This window comes from Ranitomeya imitator, chromosome 3, assembly GCF_032444005.1.
Source record: "Ranitomeya imitator isolate aRanImi1 chromosome 3, aRanImi1.pri, whole genome shotgun sequence".
Classification (NCBI taxonomy): Eukaryota; Metazoa; Chordata; class Amphibia; order Anura; family Dendrobatidae; genus Ranitomeya; species Ranitomeya imitator.
In genome coordinates this window covers 609,821,524-609,840,348 of record NC_091284.1, presented here as the reverse complement: position 1 = coordinate 609,840,348, position 18,825 = coordinate 609,821,524, and positions in this window count along the sequence as shown.

Genomic DNA, 18,825 nt, shown 5'->3' with positions numbered 1-18,825 from the left:
AAGATAGCGATAGGTTGAAGAGATGGGTTAGGGCTGGAATGAGCACCGAGGTGCAGGGCTGGCGTCAGCATCCGGCGCACCCGGGCAAGTGCCGGGGCCCTGAGCAAGCAGGGGGCCCAGTCACCGTTGGGGACACTGGCACGCTATAGTGCCGGCCCCCACGAGTGGATCCCCCGCTTGCTTCGGGCCCCAGGACTTGTGATACTTACCTCTCGCGGTTCCAGTGCTGCAGCATCTTCTATCCTCTGACTGTGACGTTCAGGTCAGAGGGCGTGATGACATCACCAGTGCGCGCCCTCTACCTGAGCAGTCGCAGCACAGAGAGCAGGAAGATGCTGACGGTGAGGAGTCCAGAGCAGAGCCGCGTAAAGCAATGAGAGGTGAGTATTTCATTTTTTTTTTATATTTGGAGCAATATGGGGACCATCAGAAGGGGCCCATGTATGGAGCATCATATGGGGCTAATTGTATATGGAGTATCTTATGGGGCCAATAATAAAGGGAGAATCTTATGAAGCTAATTCTATGGGGAGCATTATATGGGGCCAATTTAATATGGAGCATCTTATGTGGCCATTTCAATATGGAGCAGTATATGGGGCCAAGTACATATGGAGCATTATATGGGGCCAATTTAATATGGAGCATCTTATGTGGCTAATTCAATATGGAGCAGTATATGGGGCCAATTACATATGGAGCAGTATATGGGGCCAATAATATATGAAGCATCTTATGGGACTAATTATATATGGAGCATTTTATATGGCCAATTATATATGGAGCATTATATGGGGCCCATTATAAATGGAGCATCTTATGGGGCCAATTACTTTTGGAGCATTATATGCGACCCATTCTGTAAGGAGTATTATATGGGGCCCATTCTGTATGGAGCAATATATGGGACTCAGTATACTGTATGGGGCCAATCATATACTGTATGGCGCATTATATGAGGCCCATTATATATGGAGCAATAGATGAGGCCCATCATATACTGTATGGAGAATTATATGTAACTCACTATACTGTATGGAGCATTATATGGGGTCAATTTCCATATGGAGCAATATATGCATCTCATTCTGTATGGAGCACTCTGTGGTGCCCATTATACTGTATGGAGCATTATATGAGGCTCATTAGTCTGTACGGAGCATAATATTGGGCTCATTATTCTGTTTGGAGCAATATATGGGGCTCATTATTCTGTATAAAGGACTATACTGTCCGGTTTCTGAGCTAATGTAGAATGCGCAATAGATATCACTCATGTAATGTAAGAAGTAAGTAAAATATTTGGCATTGTACTATACCTACAGTACAGACCAAAAGTTTGGACACACCTTCTCATTTAAAGATTTTTCTGTATTTTCATAACTATGAAAATTGTACATTCACACTGAAGGCATCAAAACTATGAATTAACACATGTGAAATTATATACTTAACAAAAAACTGTGAAACAACTGAAATTATGTCTTATATTCTAGGTTCTTCAAAGTAGCCACCTTTTGCTTTGATGACTGCTTTGCACACTCATACTGTTGATGATCTTCAAGAGGTAGTCACCGGGAATGGTCTTCCAACAATCTTGAAGGAGTTCCCAGAGATGCTTAGCACTTTTTGGCCCTTTTGCCTTCACTCTGCGGTCCAGCTCACCCAAAACCATCTCGATTGGGTTCAGGTCTGGTGACTGTGGAGGCCAGGTCACCTGGTGTAGCACCCCATCACTCTCCTTCTTGGTCAAATAGCCCTTAGACAGCCTGGAGGTGTGTTTGGGGTCATTGTCGTGTTGAAAAATAAATGATGGTCCAACTAAACGCAAACCGGATGGAATAGCATGCCACTGCAAGATGCTTTGGTAGCCATGCTGGTTCAGTATGCATTCAGTTTTGAATAAATCTCAAACAGTGTCACCAGCAAAACACACCTACACCATCACACCTCCTCCTCCTTGCTTCACGGTAGGAACCAGGCATGTAGAGTCTATCCGTTCACCTTTTCTGCGTCGCACAAAGACATGGTGGTTGGAACCAAAGATCTCTAATGTCCATTCCTTGTGTTCTTTAGCTCAAACAAGTCTCGTCTGCTTGTTGCCTGTCCTTAGCAGTGGTTTCCTAGCAGCTATCTTACCATGAAGGCATGCTGCACAAAGTATCCTCTTAACAGTTGTTGTAGAGATGTGTCTGCTGCTAGAACTCTGTGTGGCATTGACCTGATCTCTAATCTGAGCTGCTGTTAACCTGCAATTTCTGTGGCTGGTAATTCGGAAAAACTTATCCTCAGAAGCAGAGATGACTCTTGGTCTTCCTTTCCTGGGGCGGTCCTCATGTGAGCCAGTTTCTTTGTAGTGCTTGATGGTTTTTGCCACTGCACTTGGGGACACTTTCAAAGTTTTCCCAATTTTTCTGACTGACTGACCTTCATTTCTTAAAGTAATGATGGCCACTCGTTTTTCTTTACTTAGCTGCTTTTTTCTTGCCATATTACAAGTTCTAAAAGTCTATTCAGTCGGACTATCAGCTGTGTATCTGCCAGACTTCTGCATAACACAACTGATGGTCCCAACCCCATTTATAACGCAAGAAATCCCACTTATTAAACCTGACAGGGCACACCTGTGAAGTGAAAATCATTCCTGGTGACTACCTCTTGAAGCTCATCAAGAGAATGCCAAGAATGTGCAAAGTAGTCATAAAAGCAAAAGGTGGCTACTTTGAAGAACCTAGAATATAAGACATAATTTCAGCTGTTTCAAACTTTTTTGTTAAGTATATAATTCCACATGTGTTAATTCATAGTTTTGATGCCTTCAGTGTGAATGAACAATTTTCACAGTCATGAAAATACAGAAAAATTTTTAAATGAGGTGTCCAAACTTTTGGTTTGTACTGTATATTCCTCTGCTGTATCCGTGCATTATGAATTGTGGTATGTGTTAAAGGAGCCCACCGGGACTCTTTCACCCAGGGCCCATGAAAACCTGGAGCCAGCCCTGCTGAGGTGTGTGGGGAATGGGGGGGATGATGATGAGAGGCTGTGTAGTGGATGATGAGAGGCTGTGTGGGGAATGGAGGGATAATGAGGTTCTGTGTGGGGAATCGGGGGATGATTAGGGGCTGTGTACTGGATGATAAGAGGCTGTGTGGGGAATGGGGGATGATGATGACAGGCTGTGTGGAGAATGGAGGGATAATGATGAGGGGCTGTGTAGTGGATGATAAAAGGCTGTGTGGGGAATGGGAGGATGATGAGGGGCTGTGTAGTGGATGATAAGAGGCTGTGTGGGGAATTGGGGATGATGAGGGGCTTTGGGGGAGAAGTGGGGTGATGAGGGGCTGTATGGGGGTGATGGGGGGGCTGTGTGGGGAATGGGGGGATGAGAGGCTGTGTGGGTGATGATGAGGGCCTGTGTGGGGAATGGGGGGATGATGAGGGGCTGTGTGGGGGTGATGAGGGGCTGAGGGGGAGATGGGGTTGATGAGGGGCTGTGTGGGGAATGGGGAGATTTATTGTGTGGGAAGAATTGGAGTGGGGATGGGGGATTTAATGTGTGAGGGAGATTTGAGAACACAAAATGAAGAGCAAAGGGGTAGATGGGGGCATATATGAGGAAACAGTACAGGGGAATGGGTTGGCATGTATGAGGAAACAGTATGGGGGAATGAGGGCATGTATGAGGAAACATGTATGAGGGTGATGGGATGTGTGCAGACACAGTATGGGGAGTCAGGTGAGCAGGCAGTATAAAAAGTGAGGGGGTAAATATATAAAGAGACAGTATGGTGAACAGGAGGGATGTGAGAGGAGACAGTATGAAGAGTGAGGGGAATAGTATGAGGAAACAGTATGGGGGAGAAAAGAGAGTGGGAACAGAATAGAAACTGAGTAGTGGGGGCGTAGCATGGAGGGACAGTGTAAGGGCACAGCCAGAAGGGGACAGTATACCAGGAAGGGGGAGTGTGATGAGAGAGTACAGTATAAATACAGTGTGAGAGGACAGTGTGAAGAGGGGGCTGGTATGGAAAGGAGAGGTCAGTGTGAAAAGCATGTACCATAAGTAGGACAGTGTGGGGGTCATATTTTGTGCAGACAAAAATTTGCGGGGTAATTTTTTATTCAGGAGCATTATAATGACACTTGTATCTTTAAGGGCATCATGTGGAGATTTTCTTCAAAAGAGCGGAGAAGAAGGAAGTCTGCAGAGATGGCTGTGGATGAGAAAACTCATCATGGGGTCTGGACAAGATGAAGAAAAGAAGGAGAAATGCTCTAGAGATGATGTCATCTATAAGGTACTTGTATGTAAATGTTATTTGTGATACTAATTCTCATGTTTTTATTTATGTTAGGAGCATTAAAGGGGATGTCCTGGTTTGTGATGAGTCTGTAGTCATTCTTTGTGACTGCAGACTTCTGAGTTCTCACAGTGCGCCCTGCATGCTGTCAGGATTCTCTCATGCTGGCGATTTTACATACGTGCGGTCACATGCTGACTAGACATGTGTGGCCTCACTCAATGAAAATGAACTGAGTGAGGCCGGGCACGTCTAGTCTGAATGTGGTCAGAAGTATTCAAATCACATACTTGTGCTGACATGACTATCCACCGGCTAGGGAGAATATTAAAAGTGTTCAGTGCATTAGTTGTGAGAATTCAGAAGCGTGCATGTCAGGATTGAGCTCTGTGGGTTCCCGTAGTCATCACATGGACACTTCACCCATATGTGATTTTCATACTTATGGTCCTGTGACAACGAGCTTCTCTTCTGCTTCTCTGTTTTTCACTGAACATTGAGAGCATTAGGGAGAGGAGCTTGTGGGTACATGACTAAGTGTGCAAATCGCATATGTCCTGGGGGGGCGCCAAACTGAACTCTTGCCCCGGGTGTCAGAAACCCTAGATACACCTCTGGCTGTATATGTCCATTAACATCTGAAATTTATTTTTTACATTTAAAAGTATGAAGCACACACATAAGCTCTGGCAGCCAAGACTTGGGACAGCCCACATGACATCACTCTTGAAACACAAGTTTTCCATCCACGATATGTGCTCTTTTTCTTTTCAATTCTCTGGAATTTCCTAAAACAAGATTAAATAACGCTTAAATATCTGCACTGGAAGATACATTCTTTTCTTCCAGCTCAGTAAACAATTTGCTTCTGTACTAAATATTGGTCAGCCGACTTTCCTAGGTGAAATGTGCAGTAAACAGATTTGTTTAGTTAAGTTTAAGCATAAGGTATACATGACAATTTTAAACTGAGTATTACTTTACTATGTATTGTAGAGAAAATGTATCACATCAATGCTTTTAAAGCAAAAGCTTTTTGTAACCAACAATTTCAAATAAAGTTTAAGGCTATGTGCCCACGTTCAGGAAAGTGTGCAAAATTTTCCTGAGCAAATCCAGACTACTTTTGCAGGAAAACCGCACGCTTTTTTTGCATTTTTCTCGCTTTTTTGGGCTTTTTTTTCCATTTATTTGGGGGCTTCCCAATGCAATAATATAGAAGGAAATCCACAAAAAATCCACAAAATGAACATCCTGCATTTTTTTCCGCGATGCGCTTTTATAGCGGAAAAAAACGCAACATGTGCACAAAAATTGCGGAATGCATTAAAAATGATAGGATGCTTAATGTAAGCGTTTTTTAATGCTGACATTTCGTGAAAAGAGCCCCCGGCAGTTCTTCCATGGTTTCTTGTGCGGTGGACTCCAGAAAATTGGCTGCTGGGAGGCGGAGCATGCGCAGATGGAGATCTCGGCGCCGAGATCTCGGAGATGAGATCTCAGCGCCGAGATCTCATCTCCGGAGATCTCCATCTGTGCATGCGCCACCTCCCGGCAGCCATTTTTCTGCACAGAAGACACAGCACAGAACCGCACCGCCACCGGGGACACAGCACAGCAATGCACCGCCACCAGGGACACAGCGCAGCACCGCACCGCCATGGGGGACACAGAGCCGCAGGGCACACAGCGCAGCAGCGCCACCATGGACACAGCGCAGCACCACACCACCAGCGGGGACACAGCGCCAATGGGGACATAGCAAAGCAGCGCCACCGGGACACAGTGCAGCAGCACCACCGAAACACCTGCAGCTGCACTTAAATGGTATATCAACAATATAAGGTGCACCCCCTTTTTCCCCCCAAATTTGGAGGAGAAAAAGTGCATCTCATAATCCGAAAAATACAGTATATATTATTAAGAATAGTTACAAAATATTTAGTGTTGAGTATAGAATTCAAGAAGTTTCTGGATCTGTGTGAACTATCAAAAAGTTTGTAGAATGTTCAGAAGTGTACATAGCAATATATATACTCTTATACAGCTATTTTAAACTAACCATTTAATTTGCCCTGACCACTCAATCAATTGCTAGTCCTATATGGTGGACCCTTCCAAATGTTAAACTGACAAAAACACAACTAATGTCAAGTATCCTGACATTCCTTCATCCATCGCTCCAGTACCTCACTGCCCTGAGTTCCTTGCACCAACTCCTCCAGACAGAGATCAACCATCTTAAGAAGGAAGCAGCAAGTCAGACACCCTGGAATACGTTGAAGATCTCAATTTAAATTTTTAAGATGCAGCTGATGAATGGAAGCCATACTACCCTAAACAAAAACATCTCAACAATCTGATTAGCGACCTTGGTCTCACTAAAGGTACCTTCACACATAACGATATTGTTAACGATATCGTTGCTTTTTGTGACATAGCAACGATATCGTTAAGGACATTGTTATGTGTGACAGCGACCAACGATCAGGCCCCTGCTGGGAGATCGTTGGTCGCTGAACAAAGTCCAGAACTTTATTTCGTCGCTGGACTCCCATGGACATCGCTGGATCGGCGTGTGTGACACCGATCCAGCGATGTCTTCACTGGTAACCAGGGTAAACATCGGGTAACTAAGCGCAGGGCCGCGCTTAGTAACCCGATGTTTACCCTGGTTACCAGCGTAAAAGTAAAAAAAAAAAAACACTACATACTTACCTACCGCTGTCTGTCCTCGGCGCTCTGCTTCTCTGGTCTGGCTGTGAGCGTCGGTCAGCCGGAAAGCAGAGCGGTGACGTCACCGCTCTGCTTTCCGGCCGCTGTGCTCACAGCCAGACCAGAGAAGCAGAGCGCCGAGGACAGACAGCGGTAGGTAAGTATGTAGTGTTTGTTTTTTTTACTTTTAGGATGGTAACCAGAGTAAACATCGGGTTACTAAGCATGGCCCTGCGCTTAGTTACCCGATGTTTACCCTGGTTACCGGCATCGTTGGTCGCTGGAGAGCTGTCTGTGTGACAGCTCTCCAGCGACCAAACAGCGACGCTGCAGCGATCCGGATCGTTGTCGGTATCGCTGCAGCGTCGCTTAATGTGAAGGGGCCTTAAGGCTATGTTCACACTTGCGTACCGGGGCTTTGTGGAGGGCTGCGTACTTCCTCCCCGAATCTCCGTCCACTTCCGCACTTCCGTTTAGGTCTGCCTACTTCAGCATGCGTCCTGTGTACCTATCTTTAACATTGGATACTCAGGACATGCGGATGTATGCGGATGCATCATTTTGATTTTTGATTGCGCCTGCCGACCGCACGGGAATGCAACAAGTTGTGTTCCTGTGAAGTTGGCGGGTGTGTCAAAACGACGCATCCGCACACATTTGCATGTCCTGCACACACAATGTTAAAGATAGATACGCAGGACACATGCAGAAGTAGGCGGACCTAAACAGAAGAAGTGCAGATGTGGGTGGAGCTTCACGAAGGAAGTGCGCAGCTCTCTGCAAAGCCCCAATATGCAAGTGTGAACCCGGCCTAAGTCAAATGCTGAATTTCTGACATCAAGGCTCAAGCAATGGAACTTATTATATAAAACCTGTTCTATTTGAGGCTATAACAATCACCTGTAACCCCAAGGAGTGGTATCTGTTTATAGATAGTTCACAAAGGAGCCTCAAAGTCATGCTGCTTCACAATTGGAACAAGTATCTATCTCTTCTTGTGGCTCACTGGGTGCACCTGAGGGAGGAATACACCACTGTCGAGATAGAACTATGTGACTTTAAGAATGATGAGTATGGCTGTGAAGTTATCAGAGATTTCAAAATGTTGCCATTCCTAATTGGCTTCCAAGGTTGTTTTACAAAGTATCCTTGCTTTCTTTGCCTTTGGGACAGCTGGTACTCTCAGGTACACCTATTACAGCCAGTACTAGCCTCAGCAGAGATAGTTCTCTGTGGAGAAGAACAACGTAATGTGGGAGCCACTGATGGACTCTCGCAAGGTGCTAATGGCATTACTACACATCAAGTTAGGGCTCATAAAACAATTTGTCATGGCTCTCAATAGTCAACATCTTTCAAGAACCTCCACAATCTTTTCCCCAGGCTGTCTGAGGTAAAGTTCAAATTTGGCATTTTCGACAGACAACAAATCAAGAATATCGTAGAGTGCAGTGAATTCCCCAAGAAGCTGAATAGGAAGAAGAAAGCGGCTTGGAACAGTTTTATTGAAGTAGTTGACTGCTTCTTAAGCAATCACAAGGATGAAAACTATGCACATCTGGAACAGACTCAGATAAAGAACTATGCTGTAATGGGCTGCATGATGTCACTTAAAGTCCATATCCTTGATGCTCATCTTGATAAATTCAAAGAGAACATGGGAGCTTACAGTGGCATGTAAACATTTGGGAACCCCTGGACAAAATTATTGTTATTGTGAGTTGAAGATTAAATGATCTCTAAAAGGCCTAAAGTTAAATATGACTCATTTCCTTTGTATTTTAGGCAAAAATATATTTATGTATATTGTCATCTTTTACATTTTAAAATTTGCAAAAAGGAAAATGGGATGATGCAAAGGTTTGGGCACCCTAAATGGTTTGTACCTAATAGCACCCCTTTTTGAAAGAACTAAAGCTTGTAAACGCTTTTTGTAGCCAACAAAGAGTCTATCAAATTTTGTTTGAGGGATTTTGATCCATTCTTCCATGAAAAATTCTTTCAGTTTTGTGAGATTCCTGGGCCGTCTTGCATATACTGCTATTTCAGTGATGGTCAGATCACAGGACCTTCAGCTTGTGCCTTTAGAGGTAGTTTATTGTGGATTTTAACATGTGTTTAGGATCATTATCTATTCGTAGAAGCCATCCTCTTTTCAACTCCAGATTTTTTACAGATAATGTTATGTTTGCATCAAGAATTTGTTGAAATTTCATTGAGTGGCACGCCATCTCCCTGCACTCCGTGCCACTCGGCGTCCATACTACCAGCAGCACGGATTTAGGTAATATGCAGTGATGATGAGCAAACGTGCTCCCCACTACTCGTTACTGACCCGAGTATGACTGTACTTGGTGTACTCGGCGAGCACGGAGCATTTTTGAGATTGCTCAGTGGGAACTCGGTTCACCACCCTGCATTTTAGGCGGTCTTTAGAGATCAATCGGGATTGTCTGCCAGGCACTGTAACGCCACAGCCTTCTTTGTTGTGGTCTTGCAGTGAATGGCTGGCCGCACAGCATCATCAGGGGTATAAGAAACCAGACGCCGCCCTGCTCGGCGCATTCAGCTCTGGAATCAGACAGTGGTTATGGTCATCTTCGAAACGAAGGACGAACATGACATATCAGTGCAAGACCTGCAGACACTGTATGTGTGTATTTAGATATCATTGCATACATCAAGAGGGTCCATTCCATTACTGTCTGCTGCTGTTGCTACATATGGCATATATTGACCGTATATACCTAGCCCCAGGTATAATTGGCTTGGATAGGAAAACATTTTTTGCCAGGTTAATAGATTATTTTATTGCAAAGCAATCCAGAACCCTTTTTTTCTCATTTGCTTTTTGACACTGCACAATACAGCCAGATCCTTTTCCTAGCACAGTGTGAAAATCCAGCAATTTTAAAAGGGGTCACAAAAATCACTTATGTGTGCGCAGAAAAATCTTTCATTTTTTTGTGGTACGGTAGAGTAAAAAAAAATTTCAGTGCCTTACACAGTTTCTTGACAGCATTTTGCTGAACCGCCCCAAAAATATATACAGGCCATATATTTTACAGTGTGGTATATCTGTGACACGCCTCATACATCCGTGTGCTAAAAATGTGGGCATTTTAGGCCGTTAGTCCAGGTTTTTCCTGTCGGTTACTCTACTTATATACAGCACTATTTTGCATACCCCCAAAAAAACACAGGCCATATATTTGGCAGTGTTGTATTTCCGTTACAGGCCTCGTATATCTGCGTGCTCCAAGTTTGGGCATTTTAGGCCGCTAGTCCAGTTTTTTTCCTGTATGTTACTTTCCTTATATACAGCACTATTTTGCATTTAAAGAAATACAGGCCACATATTTGGCAGTGTGGTATATCTGTGACAGGCCTCATCTATCTGTGCTAAATATTTGGCCATTTTAGGCCTACATAATCTAGTGTTTTTGCTGTCTGTTTTCGTACTTATTGACACTAATTTGATAACCAAAAAAACATTTTTAACTACAGTCCAGACAGTTTAAAGTGTGGTTTTCCTGCATACGTATCACATACAAGTTCGCTCTCAATTCAGCCAATTGTAGTGAACGTGTAAAATATTCTAGTCCATTGACAATGGGCAAGGTGCGTGGCAAGGGACAGGGAAGTGGACGTGATAGTGATGGTTCATGCCGAGGCTGTTGGTAAGCTCAAATTGAGCCACAAAAGACACTCACATCTTCTCGCTGGACCTTAGTGTCCGAAGTCCTAGGGGACCGCAGCAAGACAGCACTATTGAAGCCAGAGCAGTGTGAAAAGGTTGTTGGTTGGATATCAGGTAATACTTCCAGTTACTTGGCCAGTTTTGCTACCCCTGCTGATGCTGGTGGCCAAGTCTGAGTAGCCGTGAATCTGGACTGCATATTACTCACCCTGATCCTCCTTCCTCCCACCATGCTGAGTGCTCTGAGACAACTGATCCCACACTTGGACACTCTGAAGAGCTGTTCACTTTTCCATTTATAGATTCGGGCCTCTCGCCTAGTCCACTTGAAGCGAGGTAAGATGAGATTCCTTGTAGTGATGGCCAAATATTTGAGCAGCCATGGTCACAAGAGGTGGACAATGATGAGACACAATTGCCAGAAAGTCAGGAGGAGGACCAGGGTGCGGAAGTGGAAGACGAGGTGGTGGATGATATAGTAACTGACCCAAGCTGGCAAGAGGACATACAGAGCAAAGACAGCAGCACACAGGTGGAGGGAGGCATAGCACCCCTTCAAGCAGGAAGAAGCAGTGCGGTGGCTGCAGACAGAAGGTGGGCAACCATTCCTCGTAACACCAACATGACGGAAGTTGCCAGTCCAACTGTTATTTTTTAAAGACTCTGCCGATAACCCCATCAGGCCATTTTCAACATCTGTCATGCCAGCATCAGCAGGGATAGCAAAATTATCAGCCTTACCACCACCAGCATGATCAGGCACATGGCAGCAAAGCACCCGACTTTGTGGTCCCAACTCCAGACTCCAGAAACAGTGTCTGTAGGTGACACCACTGCTTCTTCCACTGTTGTGCATGCAAGCCAATCCCCTGTCCACGGTGCATGCGAAGATGCCTCCTGCCCTGCACCTGCCGTTGCCCATACTCAAATAGCACCATCAGCAGGCACGTCCATATCCTTGTCCCAGTGCAGCCTTCAGTTGTCCATACCCCAGTCATTGTAACGCAAGTGGAAATACGCAACCAACGCCCCACAGGCCACACTACTAAATTCACACAATTCTTTCTGCAACCTAATGGCGTCGGCTGTCCCTAGGTACTCGGTCCCCAGCCACCACTATTTCTCCCTTTGTGCCATCCCGGCATTACATAAGCACGTATCCCACAACATTACCCATGCCCTGAACAATGCAGTTACTGGGATAGTATACCTAACCATGGCCACATGGACAAGTGCTTGTGGCCAGGGATGGTACATCTCACTGACGGCACACTGGATTAACATAGTGGAAGCCAGGGCCCAGTCAGATGGAACATGTCCTCCCGATGCCAAGGATTGTGGGCCCTACGTCAATCAGGGTTGCCCCGACAGTCTACAGCTCCTGCACCTCCTCATCTTCAGCCTCCATCTCTGAAATGAGCACATCAGTCCCATGCTGTAAGCACTGCAGCACTGCCAAATCCAAGCGGCAACAGGCTGCGCTGAAGTAATTATGCTTTCATGACAAACTGCACAATGCTGAAGAGTTGTGTACAGCTCTGAAAGAGCAGGCAGATCTGTGGCTGACACCGCTGAACCTCCAGGAAGGCATGATTGTGTGTGACAATGGCAGGAATCTGGTGGCGGCTCTGAGGCGAGGCAAATGGACACACACAACAGGTCTGGCCCATGTGCTTGGAAGATAGCCGTAGGCACTACTATAAGTTGTGGTGCACAAGTAGGTGCCCAAACCATACTTATGTTGTAGATAAACTTGGCACACACGTGGTCAAATGAAAGTGAGATTTAATTGAAAGAGAGTACATACAATATTGACATTTTGGTCACAGGTTAGACCTTCATCAATGTACCTCTATTAGAATATATTCATAGATTGACCTTCTAATAGGAGATTAATCCCTCTGCTTGTGGCTGGAGCAGCTATAAATAGCCGGCTACACTGGGCGCCAGTGCTGTGCTGTGCTGGACGCGGCTTCCACCGCTCGTCCTGAGTGTGACTCACTCAGGACGAGCGGTGGAAGCCGCGTCCAGCACAGCACTGGCGCCCAGTGTAGCCGGCTATTTATAGCTGCTCCAGCCACAAGCAGAGGGATTAATCTCCTATTAGAAGGTCAATCTATGAATATACTCTAATAGAGGTACATTGATGAAGGCCCATGTGCTTAACCTCATTGTTCAATGGCTTCTAAAAAGCTACCCGGAGCTGCCGGATCTGCTGAAAGTACGCCACCTGTGTGATCATTTTGGAAAGTCAGCTACAGCTTCAGCTGCCCTTGCCCTTCTTCAGCAGCGATTGCAGCTTTCCGCTCACCGACTGGTGTGTGATGTCCCCATATGTTGGAACTCTACACTGCATATGTTGGAAAGGATTTGTGAGCAGAAAAGAGCAATTGTTGAATACCAGCATCAACAAGGCCATCGTTATTCAGGTCAGACTCCACACATAAGACCTCAGGAGTGGACGTGGATGTCAGACATATGTAACATCCTCCAAAACTTTGAGGAGTCCACCAAGATGGTGACCGGCGATGACACCATAATTGGCGTCACCATTCCACTTCTCTGCATTCTGAAAACCTCTCTGCTCACAATGAAATAGGAGGCATTGCAGGCAGAGCAGGAGGATATGGAGCAAAGAAACATACAGGGTGATTACACACAGCCCAGCCTCATGTCATCCCAATGTGGATTGTTTGACAATGAGGAAGAGGAGGAGGAAAAACAGGAGCTACTTTCATGCACTGTAGACGGTACTACAAGCACAGCTATCATACCGTCTGTTCAGCATGGATGGCCTGAGGACAGGGAGGAAGAGGAGGAGGAGGACACCTTTGTCAGTCGTCCTGTTGGTGAGGACACAGAAGGCTTGCCTGTTACCAGTCTGGCATGCATGGCTGACTTTATGTTGCGCTGCCTTTCCCGTGACAATTGTATTGTAAAAATTTTGGGTGACAGTCACTGCTGGTTATTGACTCTTTTAGACCCATGCTACAAGGAGAACTTTCAATCTTCTTCCAGAGGCAGACAGGTGTACTAAAATGCTGCATTCCCAGAGAGACATTGTTGCAGAATTAGTAAAAAAATTTGCATTTCAAAACGCTGGCAGCAGACATAACAGTTAGGGTTGAGCGAAGCGGGTCGGTCATTTTCATAAGTCGCCGACTTTTGGCACAGTCGGGTTTCATGAAACCCGACCCGATCCCTGTGTGGACTCGGCCATGCGGTACGCGACTTTCGCACCAAAGTCGCGTTTCAATGACGAGAAAAGCGCCATTTCTCAGCCAATGAAGGTGGACGCAGAGTGTGGGCAGCGTGATGACATAGGTCTCAGTCCCCACCATCTTAGAGAAGGGCATTGCAGTGATTGGCTTGCTGTCTGCAGCGTCACAGGGGCTATAAAGGGGCGTTCCCGCCGACCGCCATCTTACTGCTGCTGATCTGAGCATAGGGAGAGGTTGCTGCCGCTTCGTCAGAAGCAGAGATAGCGTTAGGCAGGGACCATTAACCCCCAAACCACTTGTGCTGTAGCGATTTCCACTGTCCAATACCACCTTTTGTTTGCAGGGACAGTGGAGGCTACATTTTTTTTCCTCAGCGCTGTAGCTCATTGGGCTGCCCTAGAAGGCTCCCTGATAGCTGCATTGCTGTTTGTACACCGCTGTGCAAACCAACTGCTTTTTTCAAAGCACAAATCCTGTTGTTCCTTTCTGCACAGCTATCTTATTTGTTTGTCCACACTTTTTATTTAATTTGTGCAGCAGTCCACTCCTTGTTATTGCTGCCTGTCATACATTGCTGAGATAACTGCAGGGAGATAGTAATTGTAGGACAGTCCCTTTTTTTTTTTTTTTTTTTCGTTACATCTGTTCAAGCCACTTTCTGCCACAGAAAATATACTCTAATACAGTGGCCCAGATTTATTCACTAGTCTCCCTGAATAAAAAAAAAAGGGTGCAGATTAAAATTGGCAAATCTGCATCAGTGGCAGTCCTGTGTGTGGCATCTGTGTCTCATTTTCTGGCACAGAAAACATACAGTCTAACAGTGGGCCTGATTTCTTGCCAATTCTCCCAGAAATAAAAAAAAAAAATAGTGGGAGATTAATATTGGCATTTTTGCTTCAGTGCCAGTCGTGTGTGCCATCTCTCTCAAATTGTGGGCCACAGAAAGCCTAGTGTCTGTTTTTTTGTTTTGTGGTTTTTAACCCCTGCATGAACCAGTCTATTTTGACCTTAAAGACCTTGCCGTTTTTTGCAATTCTGACCAGTGTCCCTTTATGAGGTAATAACTCAGGAACGCTTCAATGGATCCTAGCGGTTCTGAGATTGTTTTTTCGTGACATATTGGGCTTCATGTTAGTGGTAAATTTAGGTTAATAAATTCTGCGTTTATTTGTGATAAAAACGGAAATTTGGCGAAAATTTTGAAAACTTCGCAATTTTCACATTTTGAATTTTTATTCTGTTAAACCAGAGAGATATGTGACACAAAATAGTTAATAAATAACATTTCCCACACGTCTACTTTACATCAGCACAATTTTGGAAACAAAATTTTTTTTTGCTAGGAAGTTATAAGGGTTAAAATTTGACCAGCAATTTCTCATTTTTACAACGAAATTTACAAAACCATTTTTTTTAGGGACCACCTCACATTTGAAGTCAGTTTGAGGGGTCTATATGGCTGAAAATACCCAAAAGTGACACCATTCTAAAAACTGCACCCCTCAAGGTGCAAAAAACCACATTCCAGAAGTTTATTAACCCTTCAGGTGCTTCACAGCAGCAGAAGCAATATGGAAGGAAAAAATGAACATTTAACTTTTTAGTCACAAAAATGATCTTTCAGCAACAATTTTTTTATTTTCCCAATGGTAAAAGGAGAAACTGAACCACGAAAGTTGTTGAACAATTTGTCCTGAGTACGCTGATACCTCACATGTGGGGGTAAACCACTGTTTGGGCACACGGCAGGGCTCGGAATGGAAGGCACGCCTATTGACTTTTTGAATGGAACATTAGCTCCAATTGTTAGCGGACACCATGTCGCGTTTGGAGAGCCCCTGTGTGCCTATGCATTGGAGCTCCCCCACAAGTGACCCCATTTTGGAAACTAGACCCCCCAAGGAACTTATCTAGATGCATATTGAGCACTTTAAACCCCCAGGTGCTTCACACAAGTTTATAACGCAGAGCCATGAAAATAAAAAATAATTTTTCTTTCCTCAAAAATGATATTTTAGCCTGGAATTTCCTATTTTGCCAATGGTAATAGGAGAAATTGGACCACAAATGTTGCTGTCCAGTTTGTCCTGAGTACGCAGATACCCCATATGTGGGGGTAAACCACTGTTAGGGCGCACGGCAGGGCTCAGAAGGGAAGGCACGCCATTTGGCTTTTTAAATTTAAAGTTAGCTCCAATCATTAGCGGACACCATGTCGCGTTTGGAGAGCCCCTGTGTGCCTAAACATTGGAGATCCCCCACAAATGACCCCATTTTGGAAACTAGACCCCCAAAGGAACTAATCTTGATGTGTGGTGAGCACTTTGAACCCTCAAGTGCTTCACAGAAGTTTATAACGCAGAGCCATGAAAATAAAAAAGAATTTTCTTTTCTCAAAAATGATTTTTTAGCCCGCAATTTTTTATTTTCCCAAGGGTTACAGGAGAAATTTGACCCCAAAAGTTGTTGTCCAGTTTCTCCTGAGTACGGTGATACCCCTTATGTGGGGGTAAACTACTGTTTGGGCACATGCCGGGGCTCGGAATTGAAGTAGTGACATTTTGAAATGCAGACTTTGATGGAATGCTCTACGGGCGTCACGTTGCGTTTGCAGAGCCCCTGATGTGGCTAAACAGTAGAAACCCCCAACAAGTGACCCCATTTTGGAAACTAGACCCCGGAAGGAACTTATCTAGATATGAGGTGAGCACTTTGAACCCCCAGGTGCTTCAGACGTTTACAACGCAGAGCCGTGAAAATAAAAAATAATTTTTCTTTCCTCAAAAATGATGTTTTAGCAAGCAATTTTTTATTTTCACAAGGGTAACAGGAGAAATTGGACCCCAGTAATTATTGCGCAGTTTGCCCTGAGTATGCTGGTACCCCATATGTGGGGGTAAACCACTGTTTGGGCACACGTCGGGGCTCGGCAGTGAGGAAGCACCATTTGACTTTTTGAATACAAGATTGGCTGGAATCAATGGTGGTGCCATGTTGCGTTTGGAGAACCCCTGATGTGCCTAAACAGTGGAAACCCCTCAATTCTAACTCCAACACACCCCTAACCCTTATCCCAACTGTAGCCGTAACCCTAATCACAACCCTAACCCCAACACACCCCTAACCCTAACCCCAACACATCCCTAACCCTAACCACAACCCTAATTCCAACCCAACCCTAACCCTAAGGCTATGTGCCCACGTTGCGGATTCGTGTGAGATTTTTCAGCACCATTTTTGAAAAATCCGCGGGTAAAAGGCACTGCGTTTTACCTGCGGATTTACCGTGGATTGCCAGTGTTTTTTGTGAGGATTTTACCTGCGGATTCCTATTGAGGAACAGGTGTAAAACGCTGCGGAATCCGCACAAAGAATTGACATGCTGCAGAAAATACAACGCAGCGTTTCCGCGTGGTATTTTCCGCACCATGGGCACAGCGGATTTGGTTTTCCATATGTTTACATGGTACTGTAAACCTGATGGAACACTGCTTCGGATCCGCAGCCAAATCCGCACCGTGTGCACATAGCCTAATTCTAAAGGTATGTGCACATGCTGCGGAAAACGCTGCAGTTTCCCATGAGTTTACAGTTCAATGTAAACCTATGGGAAACAAAAATCGCTGTACACATGCTGCAGAAAAACTGCACGGAAACGCAGCGGTTTACATTCCGCAGCATGTCACTTCTTTCTGCGGATTCCACAGCGGTTTTACAACTGCTCCAATAGAAAATCGCAGTTGTAAAGCCGCAGTGAAATGCGCAGAAAAACCGTGGTAAATCCGCGATAAATCCACAGCGGTTTAGCACTGCGGATTTATCAAATCCGCTGCGGAAAAATCCGCAGAGGAGCAGAATACGTGTGCACATACCATACCCTAACCCTAACCCTAACCCTAGTTCTAACTCCAACCTTAGTGGAAAAAAAAATTCTTTATTTTATTATTGTCCCTACCTATGGGGGTGACAAAGGGGGGGGTCATTTACTGTTTTTTTATTTTGATCACTGTGATAGGTTTTATCACAGTGATCAAAATTCACTCTGGAACGAATCTGCCGGCCCGCCATTTTGGAGTATGGCAGCGCCCTGGAAAGAAGACGGATGGACCCCGGGAGGCTCGGTACATTTAAGGGGGGGAGATCAGGGCACGGGGGGGCGTCGGAGCACGGGGGGGTGGATCGGAGCATGGGGGGAGGATTGGAGCATGGGGGGGTGGATTGGAGCATGGGGGGGTGGATCGGAGTGCGGGGGTTGATCGGAGTGCAGGGGGAGTGGATTGGAGCACGGGGGGTGGGATTGGAGCACGGGGGGAGCGGACAGGAGGACGGGGGGTGGATCGGAGCATGGGGGGAGGATTGGAGCATGGGGGGGTGGATTGGAGCATGGGGGGGTGGATCGGAGTGCGGGGGTTGATCGGAGTGCAGGGGGAGTGGATTGGAGCACGGGGGTGGGATTGGAGCACGGGGGGAGCGGACAGGAGGACGGGGGAGCGGAGCACAGGACGGAGGGGAGCGGACCACAGATCGGAGGGCTGGGGGGGCGATCGGTGGGGTGGGGGCACATCAGTGTTTCCAGCCATGGCCGATGGTATTGCAGCATCGGCCATGGCTGGATTGTAATATTTCACCAGTTTTTTTTAGGTGAAATATTACAAATCGTTCTGATTGGCTGTTGAAAGTGAAACTGCCAATCAGAGTGATCGTAGCCACGGGGAGGTGGGGGGGGGTGAAGCCACCCCCCTGGGCTAAAGTACAACTCCTCCTGTCCCTGCAGGCCGGGTGAAATTACAGTTAACCCTTTCACCCGGTCTGCAGGAGCCCAATCCGGCCATGACGCATATGCTGCATCACAGGTCGGATTGGCACGGTTTTCATGATGCAT